This window comes from Lynx rufus, unplaced genomic scaffold (genome assembly GCF_022079265.1).
Source record: "Lynx rufus isolate CCGP_SWC_20201006 ecotype Redwood Valley unplaced genomic scaffold, mLynRuf1.p SCAF_10, whole genome shotgun sequence".
Lineage (NCBI taxonomy): Eukaryota > Metazoa > Chordata > Mammalia > Carnivora > Felidae > Lynx > Lynx rufus.
The window spans coordinates 16,580,143-16,596,031 of record NW_025814824.1 but is presented as its reverse complement, the minus strand read 5'-3'; positions in this window follow the sequence as shown (position 1 = coordinate 16,596,031).

Here is a 15,889-nt window from a genome sequence, read left to right as displayed (position 1 = left end):
ATGCCCTCCTAAAAATAATTAGTAAGTTGCTTAATTTTTCAAAGCGAGATTTTTCAGTCCTCAAGGGGTAACAGCCCTTGGTCTGTATCGTTGGCAGACTTTGGTATAACTTTGTATAATTTGTTTAACCTTTCTCTTAACCCCTAACTCTGAAATGGAGATGAGATACTTACCTTTTTTTAAAAAAAAGGTGAACAATAATGAGAGGGCATTTATCAAGCCCTTTGAGAATCTCATTTAACAGGCTTCTTGTGAGCATGGGATCCAGTTCAATAAATAATAAGGTTTTTTCATTTTTGATATTATGTGATCATTATTTAATGTTTACAGAGGATGCTCAGTGGACCTGTTTCAGTATAAACACAAAAGTGGTCTTTGCTATTTCTCCCTTTCCAAGGGGAAAAAGCTCATTGCTCCCTTATTGTTTTGAAGCTTAATTAAATAGTTCAAAATCAGGAAGTTCACCATTTCACAGTGTCTTCTGTTTATTTTGTTTTCCGATGAATTTAGGTTTATGCAGCTAATTTCTTTGGCCATCTTCTGCCCAAAGAAAGCCTCCCATAACAAGTAAAGCCCAAACTGGGCACTATCGTGGGTGATGTTTTGGGGAATAAAAGGAGAGCAGGTTTAGAATCTTGATGCTTGTAAAGCCTGATGTTTTACAAAAATTTCAAATAATGGTGATTAAATTTTGCCTGTAGGGGGCTGTTTATTAACAAAATTCTGGCCTCTAGCTTGCCAGCATCTTTTAGCAACCGTTGAACAACACGAGTTTGAACCGCACGCGTCCACTTATATGCACATTGTTTATAGCACTGTACTGTAAATATATTGCCCTTGATTTTCTTAATAACACATTCTGTTCTCTAGCTTACTTTGCTATGAAAACAGAGTTCATCACACATATAACATACAAAATATATGCTAATCACTGTTTATATTATTGGTAAGACTTCTAGTCAATGGTAGGTTATTGGTAGTTAAGTTTTGGGGGGGGGCTAAAAGTTATGTACAGATTTTCAGCTATGAGGGGGGGGTTGACGCTCCCAATCCCTCTGCATTGTCCAAAGGTCAACTGTAACCTCTTTTAGAATTCTCATCTTCTCCCAGTGATTTTTTTTCATTGTGAAACTTTAGACATTCCATTTGCTATATTAGTATCCCAGAGGCCTTACAAGTATTATGGTAGAAACCCTGTGACTAATGACTGTCCAAATGTGGACATAACAATTGCCTTTCCTTGCATGTGCAGGAAAGGGGGGATCATCACTGATATCATGTGGTTGCATTTCAGCTACTAACAAGTCTTTTTTCTCTGTTTCCCTATCGGTCACCAAGTAAGAGGTTACAGAGCCTCAGGATGCTTTGGTAACCAAAAGAAACTCTTAGTGTGTGTTATAGGCTAAAATATGCCTTCCCTTCCTTCGCACCTCCCCCCAGATTCATGGGTTGAAATCCTAACTCCCAGTACCTCAGAATGTGACTGTATTTGGAGATAAGGTCTTTAAAGAGGTAATCAGGCTAAATGAGGTCATTAAGGTGAACCCTGATCCGTATTACTGATGTCCTTATAAGGAGAGGAGATTAGAGCATGGACACACTCAGGAAAGATCACGTGAAGACACAGAGAGAAAGTGGCCACCTGCAAACCGAGGAGAGGTACCTCAAAGGAAACTAGACATGCCAACACCTTCCTCTGGGACTTCCAGCCTCCAGAACTGTGAGGGAATTAATTCCTTTTGTTTAAGCCACCCAGTCCGCACTACTTTGTTATGGCAGCCTTAGAAAACTGTTGTAGTTTGTCGCCATATTTGGGAACTCCTTACTTACTTTCGAAATTTTGTAGATAAGGACTTGAAGAGCAGAGAGACTGGTAACAACAAAGAGGAGGAGGAGGAGAGATGATTGTTGGATGCATTCATCTGCTGGGGGAGAGCATAGAGAGTCCTCATGGATGGTGGTAGGATTGTACATTGTTTTATTGAGGGAGTAGAGGGCGGTGTGTTCTGGAAGTTCACACGAATGCGACAGACGAAGACAAACATGGGCTGGGGCTTCCTGAGACGGGATGATGACTGCTGAAGGGCTTCTGGGGATATCTTAGGGGATGGGTGGGGGGAGGTACACTCCTTAGTTTTGTACCACTGTTCAGTGTATATCCTACTCAAGAAATATTTATAGAGCCTTGCCATATCTTATGCCCTGACACTGAGGTTAGCCTTATTAGATAAGACCCATTTCTGTCTTCAGGGGTCTCCAGGACAAATAAAGAGTTTACAAAATGCTGATAATTATTGCTGAGCAGCAATAATTATAAAGATAACTTATTAATACTATTATTATAGGTAACGTGTTGAGCACTCATTGTGTTTAAGGCATTGTGCTAAATGTATACTATGTGCAATTTCACTTGTCTGAACCCCAACGTGATGGCTATGCCCATTATAAAGATTTGAAAATGCTGGTTGTAAGTTAAGTGACTTAATTAAATCAGCTACCCAAGGGAGAGCTAGGAGTTAAAGCTAGATCAAATCAGTAACAAAGAAGACTAGGCAATACTAGCCAGCATACTTGGAATTACTAGAGCATGCCTGAAAACTATAAAACACTTATGAAAGAAATTGAAGATTAAAAAAAGAAAAGGAAAATCATTCTGGGCTCATGGATTAGAAGAACAAATATTGTTAAAAATGGCTATACTACCCAAAGCAATCTATACATTTCATACCATCCCTGTCAAAATACCACCAGCATTTTTCACAGAACTAGAACAAACAATCCTAAAATTTTTATGGGACCATAAAAAAACCCTGAAGAGTCAAAGCCATCTTGAAAAAGAAAAGTGAAGCTGGAGGCATCACAACTTCAGACCTCAAGTTATATTAGAAAGCTATAGTGATGAAGACAGTATGGTACTGGCACAAAAACAGACACATAGATCAATGGAACAGAATAGAAAGTTCAGAAATGGACCCGCCACCATATGGCCAACTAATCTTTGACAAAGCAAGAAACAATATCCAAGGGAAAAATGATAGTCTCTTCAATAAATGGTGTTAAGAAAACTGGACAGCAACATGCAAAAGAATGAAACTGGACCACTTTCTTATATGCAAAAATAAATTCAAAATGGGTGAAAGACCTAAATGTGAGATAGGAAACCATCAAAAAACCATCAAAAACACAGGCAGCAACCTCCTTGACCTCAACCCTAGCAACTTCTTACTAGATACATCTCCTGAGGCAATGGAAGCAAAAGCAAAAATGAACTATTGGGGACTCTTCAGGATAAAAAGCTTCTGCAAAGCAAAGGAAATAATAAAAGTAAATGGTAGCCTATAGAATGGGAGAAGATATTTGCAAATGACATATCATATAAAGGATTAGTATCCAAAATCTATAAAGAACTTACCAAACTCAACACCCAAAAAACAAATAATCCAGTTAAGAAATGGGCAGAAGACATGAACAGACATTTTTCCAAAGGAGACAGCCAGATGGCCAACAGACACATGAAAATATGCTCAACATCACTCATCATCAGGGAAATACAGATCAAAATCATTATGAGATACTACCTCACACCTGTCAGAATGGCTAAAGTCAACAACCCGGTAAATAACAGATGTTGGCAAGGATGTGGAAAAAGGGGAACCCTCTTGTGCTGTTGGTGGGAATGCAAACTGGTGCAGCCACTCTGGAAAACAGTATGGAGGGTCCTTAAAAAGTTAAAAATACCTTATGACCCAGCAAGGTGCTACCAGTTATTTACCCAAAGGACACAAAAATACCGATTTGAAGGGATACATGCACCCTGATATTTATAGAAGCATTATCAACAATAGCCACATTGTGGAAAGAGCCCAAATGTGCAATGACTAATGAATGGATAAAGAAGATGTAGTATGTGTACACAGTGGAGTATTACTCAGGCATCAAAAAGAATGAAAGCTTGCCATTTGCAATGATGTGGGTGGAGCTAGAGCATATTATACTAAGTGAAATAAGTCAGTCAGAGAAAGGCAAATATCATATGATTTCACTCATTTGCAGAATTTAAGGAACAAAACAGATGGGGCACTGGGGTGGCTTAGTCTGTTAGGTGTCTGACTTCAGCTCAGGTCATGATCTCATGGTTCGTGAGCTTGAGCCCCACATCAGGCTCTCTGTTGTCAGCACAGAGCCTGCTTTAGATCCTTTGTCCCCCTCTCTCCCTGCCCCTCCTGTGCTCAAGCGTGTGCTCTTGCTCTCTCAAAAATAAATAAACATTAGAAAAAAAAAAACCAGGCAAACATAGCAGAAAAAAAAAAAGGCAAACCATAAAACAGAATCTTAACTATAGAGAACAAACTGAAGGTTACTGGAGCGGGGAGATAGGTGGAGGGATGAGTTAAATAGGTGATGGGTATTAAGGAGGGGACTTGTGATGAGCACTGGGTGTTGTATGTAGGTGATGAATCACTAAATTCTACACCTGAAACAAACAAACAAAAAAAACAACCAGAAAAACAAAAGAATTGCTAAAGCATGCATTCCTGAATAGGCTGAAATGCATATTTGAATGTCAGGACCTAACTTAGGCCATCAGATGAGAAAATCCAAACTGTCCTCTGTGAAATGTTACCTTGTATCTTCGGCATCTGTCCATTTCAAGGTTGGGGGTGGGAATCTTTCCTGCACAGTTAATGGCCATTTATAGACTATGTGAGTCCATGGTAAAGCCACTCCCTTTTGACATCATCACAATGTAAGTGCAAGATGATGAGTGGGTTCTTTTAAGTCTGGCATTGTGTATGCCAGTGAAATTTTCTGCCTCTACTATGCTCTTTTTTTTTTTTTTTTTTTGCCTTCCTAGACAATTAAATATTTTTTGGTGAACACAGCAACTAACTATTGGATAGCATCTCATGACATTCCAGTTTCTCAAATTACAGTGAAAAGTAGAATCTATGAAAACTACAAAAACTTAATCAGCCTGACCATCACACTGTGTCCCGGGAGGCCTTGGAAGGCCTTGGAAGATGGATTATAATCAGAGGGTTGCTTGAAGTACATGGAATTAGAACAAAGAGAGTTAGATAAATCAGTTATTAAATGGTGTCTGACTAAGACATCCTGTTTCAACCCATCTCGTCCAAAGGGATGGGCCTGCTAGGGGGAGTGCAATACCAAAGTCTATAAAACTCCAGACTGATTCCAGAGGATGCAACAGAATTTCAGTTGGACTCTTAGATTAGCCTTAAGAAATATGGACCATAATTTCATATGGAAATTTCTTATGGAAAATGTGGAAATATTTTCTCACCTCCTCTCCCCTCCCCTCCTCTTCCCTTTCCTTCCCTGACTGCAAATGTGGACCAAGAAACATCATTAATTTTACAAGCAAGGCACCAATTTTTTCCAGAAATGTAGAATTAGAAAATGTGAGAGCAACAAAGATAGATGAAGTAATGAGATCCAAAGAGACTGTGCTTTGCCCAAAGTTAATATAACTATTTTCAGAAGAGGGACTAGAACTCAAGCCTTCTAAGTTACCATCATTTATCTTAATAATGGCCAAATTTGTGTTAAGGCAAATAGTGGTCTCTTGTTGTATTAAAATATTTCTCTATTTTCCTGGAAAATATGCAGAGGTTTCTGAGACTAAGTTTTTAACTTGGAAATATTTATATGGCTGTCATTAAGATGAGTCCAATAAGATTTAATTGTCTATGCTTTTCCATAATGATAATTCATGAGATATGTGATTGCAGAATTCTAGTTGCAAAATGATATTGCAAATTAATGCTTTTAACAATTCTCTTTACTTATTTGTATGTGTATATGTATGTATGTGTGTTTGTATAAGTGGAAAGTAGTTATTTGAATACCAGGCTTGGGTAACCATCGAAGATATCAAGTGAAAAGATTCTCTAACACTTGGAGTTCAGTGAATCTGTAAGATATTTCATTTATTGAGGATGATTTATGATTATTTCCTATTACCACAAAAAGCCTCTTAGCCCTATGGTATACCTTGAGTTTTCCCAGAATGGGTTACAGGGAATGGTAGAAAATTCTCTAGGCTTTGCAGCCAGATGGACTTAGGTTTGAACTGAAGCTTTACCACTGAATAGTTTGTGATCTTGGGCAACTTGTTGAACCTTTCCGAAGCCAGTTGATCATCTGAATATGGCAGGATAATCTGTTCATAACCTGACCTGTGTTTCTTCTTGCTATTTTCCATCCCAAGAACATAGGTGGATGCACTTGTCTCAGAGCATTAATGGCTTACTTCAGAAGTTGCAAGGTCCTAATATGCTAACCCCTTACTAAGATTTCTGGAACATTGATGAGAGCTGGAACTCGGAGTTGATGAAGCAGAGGAAATCTACCCCGGGAAAGAAAAGAGGAATTCATTCCTAGAGATAGGAAAGATGGTGGTGTTTTTGGTAAGAGGTATAGGGCTTGTGAAAGAGCTAGTTCATGGATATTAGGAGGAGTGACTGAGAAGTATGGCCTGAGAAGTCATAGGGAGAAATGTATGTCCATGCTAGTCATGGACCAAATGGAGCCTCCTGCCTGTCAATGAATCACATGGGCTGGGACCCTGGGCCTGATGGCCTAAAGGTTAGAAACCCTTCCCTACTTTCCAAGTGCCCAGTAAACTACCTTTGTTATTACATGTTTTATAATTGTTTTATAATATGGCTAAGAGTGACCCTTACCATTTTAGAGAGAGGGGACTTCTATCTAGATTTAGAAAAATAAGGAAATGTGCCATTTCTTGTACCTGAATGTTGTGGAGAACATTATCTCTGCAACCTAATCTCTGTCAAATAGGATTATTCTGAGAATTAGAGATAACATGCCTAGAGCACTTAGGGCAGTGTCTGGCACAAAATAGACATGCTGAGCAATTATTAATAATTATTATTTAAGATATTTTTATTTTGTCATCAAAACAACCTCCAACTCAAGATTGGTGGACCTAAAGCTACTTCTGTCTTTTTAAAAAAATTGACTTCACAGGAAAATTGAACAAAAGATACAGAGATTTCCCATATACTCCTTGCCTCAACACATACATAACCTTCCCCATCTACTTCTCTTTTCAAACAGAAGAGTAATATGATAGTTCATGAGATTGATCCTAGAATGCCAAAATTGAAGGAGTCCTATATTAGGGAATACTAAGCAACAACGGTAGACACCAAAATGTGGTGACTTAACATTAAAAAAAAAAAGTTTATTTCATGAGAGAGCACAAACAGGGGTGGGACAGAGAGAGAGCAGGAGAGAGAATCCCAAGTAGGCTCCACACTGTCAACACAGAGCCCGACATGGGGCTTGATTTCACCAAACACGAGATCATGACCTGAGCCGAAATCAAGAGTCAGATTCTTAACCTGCTGAGCCACCTAGGAGACCCTTTCTTCAGAAATCTTTAATAAAAAATTCTCCTTATTTAGGAAAGGGCACACTTTTGACTAGCTGTCCATATCTTGCACCAGGCATCTTCAAAATATCATCAGATATATTCTCTTTTATTTTCCCATTATTCACTTACAATGGCAAAATCTGACACAAGAAGCAAGATGTAATTAAATGAAAGTAGGCTTTACTGAGCACTGCTAGTTTGGTAGCAGCTACAAAATATGTCCATTGTAACTTTCCTTTCGCTGCTTGAACCCCACCCATTTTCCCCCTTACCATCCCTCTAAGCAACATCATGTGAAATCAAACATGTCTTGCCCTCATTTCTCAATTGCCTACAACCAGCTAGCAGGCATATAAGCAGTGAGGTAAGAGTAGAAATTTACATAAGGAGCCTATTAATATACTATACAAATGAGGGTCCTGTGGAGAATGTTAATTCATTTCTTACACTGAATGGCCATGATCACTGTAAATTTTCATCACGGCAAGAGCTAGGATGGAGGTGGAAAACTTGGGATATACCTAAGAGATGGGAATTGACTACATTTTGTGAAGAAAGTTAATTATCACCTACCTTTTCCACAAAGTAGAGGGACTTAAAGGGTGCTTTGACTTCAAAGCTTGGGTGCATAAGCTTGGGAATAATTTTTAAGAGTTCTCTTGGATCATTTCTTGAAGAGCAGTGAGTGGGGAATTGAAACATTTTAATAAAATATCTCATTTTATCAGATTTTAAAAGTGAACCCGTTTCTACAGTACTATTATGAAAATTTATGATCTCTTTTTTAAGCTGCCTAAGAACCACGGCTGATAGAGCGTAGATAGACTGGACTAGATGTTATCTTTTGTGACCCTCTCCTTCCCCTGCCCCATAGCAGCTGCTCAATTACTTTATTGGTTAGTCATTGATTCATTGATTTAACTAAGATTTATTCACTGTGCCAAGATTAGCAAGGTGGCTACTCACAGGTCTGTGGGAAGACACATGTTTAAAAACCTCACTCTACCGCAAGCTACAATTGAGCCATTTGCAAAATGCTTTTGAAGTCAAGCGAAGGAGGGACACACTCCCTCGAGAAGGAAGGGAGGGCTTCACAGAGAATGATAAGAATTTTACCTGGAGAAGCGAATGGCAGCCGGAAGAGATGCTTGGGAACTGATGAGTAGTTGTGTGGCTATTCCTAGGGCACATCATGGAATAAGGTAGGAGGTGGTAGGAGGTGCAAGTAGGCATGACCCTGTAATTGACTGAGTTCTAGCCAATGGTATGAACAAAAAGATGTGTTTTTCACTTCTAGGGATGACTCATAAAGCCTCCCATGTGTTCTCCTCAGTGTTCTTCTCCCCTCCCAGCGACTGGACTGTGGACACCCAAGGGCAATCTTGAGATCCATCTGTTGAACACGGAAGAACCGCTGTCAGCCTGGGCCCTAGACTGTTAAGTAAGCAAGAAACAAATGTCTATTCATTCTCCTTTCAAACAGGAGAATTTTGGGGGAAATTTGTTAAAACGTCTTCCGTGTAATTCTAAGGAGTTAAGTTTTACCATGCAGGCTAGGGAAGTTAGGAACTGTTCTCCACATATAGTTAATACTGACTTAATTGATTAATTGAGCAAACATTTATTAATTATACACTGAGTATAAACTTCTTGGCCTTAGAAGTAGGACACTGAATATGATGTAGACCCTGCCCATAAGCAAGTTGCGGTTTGGTGAGTGATTACAACCAGGAGAGATGGCTCTAAGGGTTTTTTGGGAAGCCCTTTAATTGCTCATCCCAACGACCCCTTCCAACTTCACTTCATATCACCATTACCACCATTATTTCTTTGATGTGTCTGAAAGAAGTTTTTCTCAATCTATGTCAAGCACATTTTTAGAAAATACTGCTATTTTGTTGATACCTGTTGTGTATAGGAAGTCTGAAGCAGCAACAATGACAGGTTTTACTGTCACAGGGTATTCTATGAGGTGTATACTGAGGGACACACAGACCCAAATCAATTGTCATAGCCCAGGGTCGAGAGAGAGAGCAAGTACATGCAGGGGATCTCCTATGGGTGCTTAATGTGCCTAGCAAGAGGAGGCTTCCTGGAGGGGCTCAAGCTTGCGCTGAGTCCTGGGGAATGAGAAAACTAGGGAAAGGCAGGGAGAAGGGCATGCCCAGCAGAGGGCGTGGCGGGGAACAGGAGCATCAGTGTTTTGGACCAACTGCTGTGGTTGCTTTGTGGAGGAGAGAGCGGAGGTTGAGAGTGGGAAATGATATGATCGCCTTGATAAGTGAAAGGTCTTTTTTTTTTTTAATTTTTTTTCAACGTTTATTTATTTTTGGGACAGAGAGAGACAGAGCATGAACAGGGGAGGGGCAGAGAGAGAGGGAGACACAGAATCGGAAACAGGCTCCAGGCTCTGAGCCATCAGCCCAGAGTCTGACGCGGGGCTCGAACTCACGGACCGCGAGATCGTGACCTGGCTGAAGTCGGACGCTCAACCGACTGCGCCACCCAGGCGCCCCTGAAAAGTCTTGATGAAAGTGTTCAGGCTTGTTTGACCAAGATCTATTCCTTGATAACTATATAATAATTTAAGTGAGATGTGTAGGGAGAGAGGGAGAAAGGAAGGAAGCCCACTTTAATTGACTCAGCATAGCTGTCCCATAAATTCATTCTCTTGCTCCAAGAAACCTCATAAAACAATGAACATCATGGCCCTGGTATAAACTGCCAAAGATTTCTTTGGCCACAGTCTACTTTTCAAGGTTGTTGGCACCTCTCTCATGGTCTGCGTGTCCTGGTCTGAGAAGTGAGTGTTGCATATTTGAGCCTGGTTGGTATTCCTCACCTACTGGTTTAGTAAGAGACCAATTTCATTGTACCTCAGGGTCTTAACTGGGGATTCAGGAGAAGCTTCCTGAGCAAAACACACAAAGAACTGTAGGTGCCCATGATTTTAAACAATGAAAAATGTCCTTGCCCTGTTTCATTTTTAGAGGAAGTAATGATAATGGAGGGGTAAATCCTCTAGCAGGGAAGGAGCATTTCAGCTGACCAGGTAGAGTTTCTCAAAAGGCCATGGACCATTGGTCCTCCTCATTGGGGTCATCGGCTCCACATTCTCCAGGAGTTGGAGGAATCTCCTGATACATGCTCTGGCCACAGTGCAGTCTAAGTTTTCTTTAGCAAGACAAGACCAAGGGTTTACCGGAAGGAAGGAGAAAAGTTTCGTGAACTGTTCTTAACTTTAGCATCAACTTTCCCAGCTGTGGCCATTTCAAAAATGCCCTCATCTGGTGCTGCCTTCCAGTATCTTCTCTTTTTCTACTGGTATTAACTGATCGACTGTTTGAAACATCTGTGGGCCGTGTGCCTGATCCTTGCATTTCTGACTCCTGCCCCTGTCGAAAGTAATTCTTATATCATGAGAAAGTCTTCACGTTGGATATCTCTGATGTACCTTCAACTCCTGCAGAGGAAGTATTTCATTAGATTTTGGAGAATTAGCAGAAAACTCCGTCGGTCGCTGGGCAAAAGGGGATTCTACTGTGTGGACCTCCCCTCACAGCTGCTCGCCTACCTGGGAAGGCTACTTTGGCCGTCTCTTCTGGGAAGAAGGAAGCCAGATAAATGAGCAGTATCTTTGTTCCTCTCTTCTGACACAGGGAGCACCCATGCCTTCTGATCTTATTTTTGGCCCCACTCAGGTACAGTTCCCTCCCCTGTGTCCAGCGAGATCAAGACACTCACCCCAGCCTCCACACTGAGCCTTCCGGCCCCACCAAGGACTTGAACTCGTGGTCCCAAGAGCAGGATGGATTAGCGCTCAGGGCTCCCACGCTGACTCTATCAAAGCTTTCCTCCGCACATCTCCATTATGTGAACAGCTCTGTTAACCAAACCTATTATCTTTCCCCCTTGGTTTCAAGTTGAGAAAGGGAAAGCAACTTCTTTAATGGCCCACAGATTGATGATTAACATTTTACATGTCCCTGCTGCTAAGTAAAAGAACTGCTTTGTGGACAGTGAAAATGCCTAGGAGAAAGAAGCGGGAGTCAGCTTGGTTTATTAAGTTGTGCTGCCTCATTAATCACAATCTTTTTTTATGGCCGTACTTAAAGGCCCATCCATTGTACTTCTCGGGAATGGGGTAGATCAAAAACAAGTGCTTTTAGTGCACCTTTGACATCTGGCAGAGCAGCCGGCTATGTGCGATATTGCTCTCAAGCAGTGTGGGGAGCTGCATTTTCTGTGACCATGCTGGCCCTTCTGATTTAAGCTACTGCAGAGGGCAATGAATTACCTTAAAGGAGCTCCACTGCCGAACTCCCAAGTTTTATGCCGGACCCCTGCCAGCTTCCCCACTTTATGAGTATGAACAATCAGACAATTGAACTGATTTGACTTTGCCACTCCCGGAGTTTCACTGCCGCGAACCCGGGGATGTAATGATGGCAATGCCATGCTAAGGGCTGCCCTGCCTAGCAGCGGTGCCCGCTGCCCGTTCAAGTAGGGCACCCATTCTTGTTAGCTGAAAACTCTTCTGATTTGCAGCAAGGGGAAAAACAGATCCCACGCAATCCGATTAACTCAGCTCCGAATGTTATTTTCATTTAACACTGTGGAACTAGGCAGTGTCCCAATTTTTGTTTTTAATGGTAAACTCATTAAAAGGCAGGGTTCTTTAGCAAGGAGTCTTCTAGCACGGGTGCGGAAGGCACCCGCCAGGTCCCGATGCAGGTTGTTGACACGCACACTTAGAAACTTACGTGCATAACGCTCTGTACCTACCTGCTCCATACACTGGGTCAGGCTTAACTTAGCATTGTCAAAAAAGGGCATCCGGTCCAGTCACAATCTGAAAATGGGTAATTGGCAATGTTTACAACTCACGTCAGCGTATACTCATTCTAGCTCTTTGTGTGAAACTGAAGAGGGTGCTAAGGTTTAGATCTTGTAAATTTTCTGTATCAGAGACCATATTTACTTTCAGGATTTATTACATGTAAAACAAATTTTCTCTAGAGGCATCTGGAGGGCTCAGTCGGTTGAGGTTGAGTGTCTGACTTCAACTCGGGTCACGATCTCGCAGTTTGTGAGTTTGGGCCCCGTGTCTGGCTCTGTACTGACAGTTTGGAGCCTGGAGCCCGCTTTAGATTCTGTCTCTCTCTCTCTCTCTCTCTGCCCCTCCCCTGTTCACACTTTGTCTCTCTCTGTCTCTCTCAAAAATAAACATTAAACATTTAAAAAAAAAACCCAAAACAAATTTCTTCTAATGTCTTTTGAAAATAACGTTATTGTATAGACAAGAACAATCCAATGCTCGTTGTAAAAAAATAAATAAATAAAACTCAAACAGTGCAGCAGAGAATCCAAAAAGATTGTATAAGTAATCCACTCTCTTACCACTGAGAGATTCTGATTATCAAAACTTCAGACATCTCTGTAAATGTACACTGATGGATTGTTTCATTCATTCATTTTGCATCTGTAAGAATGTAAATATAGTTAGAACAGTGTGGAAAATGTGATCCAGTGTATGTAAAATGAACACACACAACACACACATTTAAACATAAAAACACCCTGGGATATCAGTCCCCTATGTTTAAATGTTTGCTTGATACTGACTGCTAGCCCTGGACTCCAGCAGACATCTAACACGATTTAATACCTAAACTCTTGATTTGTCCCTCCTCACCTCAAAAAAAAAAATATCCTCTGGTCAGAAGCTGCAAAAACTGGGGCCCGGGCCTGTGTTTAAGCTCCTTCCAGGTAAATACTGGTGACTGGGCTAGAGGGAGAGGTGGGGGAGGCATCCACTTGTCTCCCCAGTCTCTGGGGAGAATAGCAGTCAGCCACTATTTTTTTTTTTCAATATATGAAATTTATTGTCAAATTGGTTTCCATACAACACCCAGTGCTCATCCCAAAAGGTGCCCTCCTCAATACCCATCACCCACCCTCCCCTCCCTCCCACCCCCCATCAACCCTCAGTTTGTTCTCAGTTTTTGAGAGTCTCTTATGCTTTGGCTCTCTCCCACTCTAACCTCATTTTTTTTTCCTTCCCCTCCCCCATGGGTTTCTGTTAAGTTTCTCAGAACCCACATAAGAGTGAAAAAATATGGTATCTGTCTTTCTCTGTATGGCTTATTTCACTTAGCATCACACTGTCCAGTTCCATCCACGTTGCTACAAAGGGCCATATTTCGTTCTTTCTCATTGCCACGTAGTACTCCATTGTGTATATAAACCACGATTTCTTTATCCATTCATCAGTTGATGGACATTTAGGCTCTTTCCATAATTTGGCTATTGTTGAGAGTAGTCAGCCACTATTTTGATGCATAGGTGTTGCTCAGCTCCTTTTGGATTTATTTCAAAAGAAATTGTTTGCTTGTATATAGTTGTGCATTTGGTATGTCCACGCGAGGAGGGGAGCTCAGGAGCCTCCTATGTCACCATCTTGGACCAGAACTTGAAGTGGTTTATTTTTTTGAGTCTTTTCTCCTTGGGAGGTCAAGGCAGAGGAGAGGCAGGACAGGCTGTTCCCCATGTTCCAGGAATCCTGGGCCAAGGGTCCGTCTGCTGCCCTGAATCTCCTGACCTACCGCTGTTTAGCAGTTTTAGATGCCTTCCATGGAAGCTTGATTTGAACCATAGCTGGTTATCAGTGATTACACTAAAGCTTTCTTTTTTTTTTTTTTTTAAAGAACATTCTTGGGGCACCTGGGTGGCTCAGTCAGTTGAATGTCCGACTTTCAGCTCAGGTCATGATGTCACGGTTTGAGTTCGAGCCCCGTGTCAGGCTCTGTGCTGACTGCTCGGAGCCTGGAGCCTGCTTTGGATTCTGTGTCTCCCTCTCTCTCTGCCCCTCCGCCACTTGTGTGCTGTCTCTCTCTGTCTCTCAAAAACAAATGCGAAAAATTATTTTTCAAAAGAACATTCTTGAGCCTATATTTATCAATACCAAATCATAACACTTAATTTCAATTCTTTATAGGCAATGAGTTTACTGTCTTTGCTTTAAAGATGTATTCTCCACTTTTTAATCTTCACTATTTTTGTCTGGAGTTCTGCATTGTATCATTTGAGACAAAAACTCTTTTTTTAGTGTTCAATTTTGTAATAACTGAAGTAAGGATTTAGATTCATCAGTCAACTCTTGTGATTCTTTAAAGCTTTATTAAAGGCAGTATAGTGTAAGGTCAGCAAGTTTCAAATTTGAATCCATAGTGCTGCAGTTCAAATCCTGGTGCCCCTTCTTGTTGACTGTATGATTTTGAGCAGAAAAGCGAACCTCTCTCTGTCTCAGGCTCCTCACTGGAAATGGAGAATAATAGTAGTAGCTACCTCATTGATTTGCACAAAAAGATTGGAATGAATGACTATAAGCACCCAGGAGAGTGCCTAGCATATAGCAAGCGCTATTAACTAGTATTATTTTCTCTTTTCTTTGTGTTTGGCTCATCCTTCAGTGTTTCGGTAAGTGTTTTGGGGACGTGTCTTCTACTTTATCCAGAAAAAGTATATAGTTACTATTATTCTGCAATCTTGCATGTTTGAATACAATTTATTTTTATTTATTTATTTATTTATTTTTGCATCTTCACACAGGAACAAGAAATTGGTGGAGTAGGAATCTTGGATAATAATTCTTTTTCTCTGAAAGCTAGTAAATAGTGTTTTATTGTCTTTTAGCATTTACTGTTGCAAAAGTCAATGCAATTTTTGTCCCTCGAAGGTGAATTGTTTTATCTTCTTGGATTAATTAATCAATTCGATAAATATTTATTATGCTGTTTCTGTGTATGAGATGTAGTTATATGCTTTAGGTATACAACAGCAAACCAAACCTTGTGAAGCTGACCACCTCATTGAGGTATAGGGTGGGAGGAGGAATTAGCTAACTCTGGGTAATTGGGTAATAATTAATTAGCTAAACTCCAGCGTCTGAGGGAACAGTTCCCACAAGACTGCTCTCACTTCTGACACCAATTACAAGCTTGGGGTATTCACAAAACCACCTTCAGATTTGATGATTCACTAGAAGGTCTCACAGAACTTGCTACAGGCTTTTATGCTCATGGATATGGGTTATTACAGGGAAAAGATACACATTAGAAGCAGCCAAAGAAAGAGATACATAGGGTAGATACTTAGAGGAGTACAAAGCTTCTGGTTGGCCTCTCTCCATGGAGTCATGGTGGCATTCCCTCCTCTTGATCATGATGTGTAACAATTGCCGAGCCAGGAGGCTCATCTATTTTTTACTGGGCTCAATTGCATATGTAGCCTGCCTTGCTGTATTTTAGTCTCTAGCCCCTCCTGGACGTTGGGCTCCTACCTTTAGTCTCCTATCTCTCTGGAAGTTGGAACTGATGTGGCATGGCCCAAAGCCCCCATCACAACTCACGTTGTTAGATTTTGTTGGATCCGGTGACCAAAACATCTGGATTAAGACACTCCTATTAG